The sequence below is a fragment of the Octopus bimaculoides genome, chromosome 25, assembly GCF_001194135.2.
Source record: "Octopus bimaculoides isolate UCB-OBI-ISO-001 chromosome 25, ASM119413v2, whole genome shotgun sequence".
Taxonomy (NCBI): Eukaryota; Metazoa; Mollusca; class Cephalopoda; order Octopoda; family Octopodidae; genus Octopus; species Octopus bimaculoides.
The window spans coordinates 8307519-8308593 of record NC_069005.1 but is presented as its reverse complement, the minus strand read 5'-3'; the positions used below and the strand labels follow the sequence as shown (position 1 = coordinate 8308593).

The following is a 1075-nucleotide window of genomic DNA, read 5'->3' as shown; positions in this document are numbered from 1 at the left end:
ATATGCAATGTTTTGTTTTGTTTTTTGGTAAGCTGTGTTGATTTTACAAATCTGTAAATAATAATATTTTATAAGCCAGGAACTTTTCGGCACCCGCTCATATATATATATATATATATATGAGGTGGTGCTGAAAAGTTCCTGGCTTTAAGGGTATTGTGAAAGGCCTGGTTGGAGGCCTAAACTTCCAAGTTCTTTTACAGGGTTTAGAAAAATTTAAGGACTGCTGAAATAATTGTATGAACCTGAGAGGGGAATATGTTGAATAAAATCGTAATTAACAGATCCTCCTGAATTTTCCTTTACCCAAAACCAGAACTTTTCAGCACCCCCTCGTGTGTGTGTGTGCGTGTGGTTGTCTTAGAATCTGTAAGTCAAAACAATATGCACTTGTGTATTTATCAATAGAGATGGTATATTAATCAATATATATATATAGTATTATGGAGCCATTACAGCCAATCTTACAAATCGACTTCACACAGGATATTAGGAAATCAGATTATTTAATAAGTGTGCTTGACCGACATGGCTGGTATGGAAAAAATGGCAACTGCTCTCTATTACTTGAAGTGAGAAAGAGTTACATCTGGTGAGTGGGTAGGACCCTTTACCTCTAGTAACAGAGAGCAGTTGTCATTTTTTCCAGACTAGCCATCTCCGACAAACACAGTCATTAGATAATTGATTACCTAATGTCCAGTGCAACAGCAAATGGTAATACATTATATATACAGACATATATATTATGTATATAACTTCATGCCCATAACTACACAAATCCAGACACATACACACACACACACATATATATATATATAATGATGCGCTTCTTTCAGTTTCTGTCTACAAAATCCACTCACAAGGCTTTGGTCAGCCTGAGGCTATAGTAGAAGAGTAGTGGGACAGAACCTGGAATCATGTGGTTAGGAAGCAAGCTTCTTACCACACAGTCATGCATCAAAAATATCTAGACATGTATCATACAAAATATGAAACTTTGATTTCCTGGGGCTTCAATACTTGCTTAGATGTCAGAAAAGACACCCAAACAGTCAATCAAACAAACATGATA

General features: G+C 35.9%; 1 long non-coding RNA gene across 1 annotated transcript in view; it reads right to left on the bottom strand.

The window, feature by feature from the left end:
• LOC128250754 (uncharacterized) overlaps nucleotides 1-1075 on the bottom strand; it is a 296412-nt gene that overhangs the window by 252518 nt on the left and 42819 nt on the right. The gene's annotated exons all lie outside the window — the stretch shown is intronic.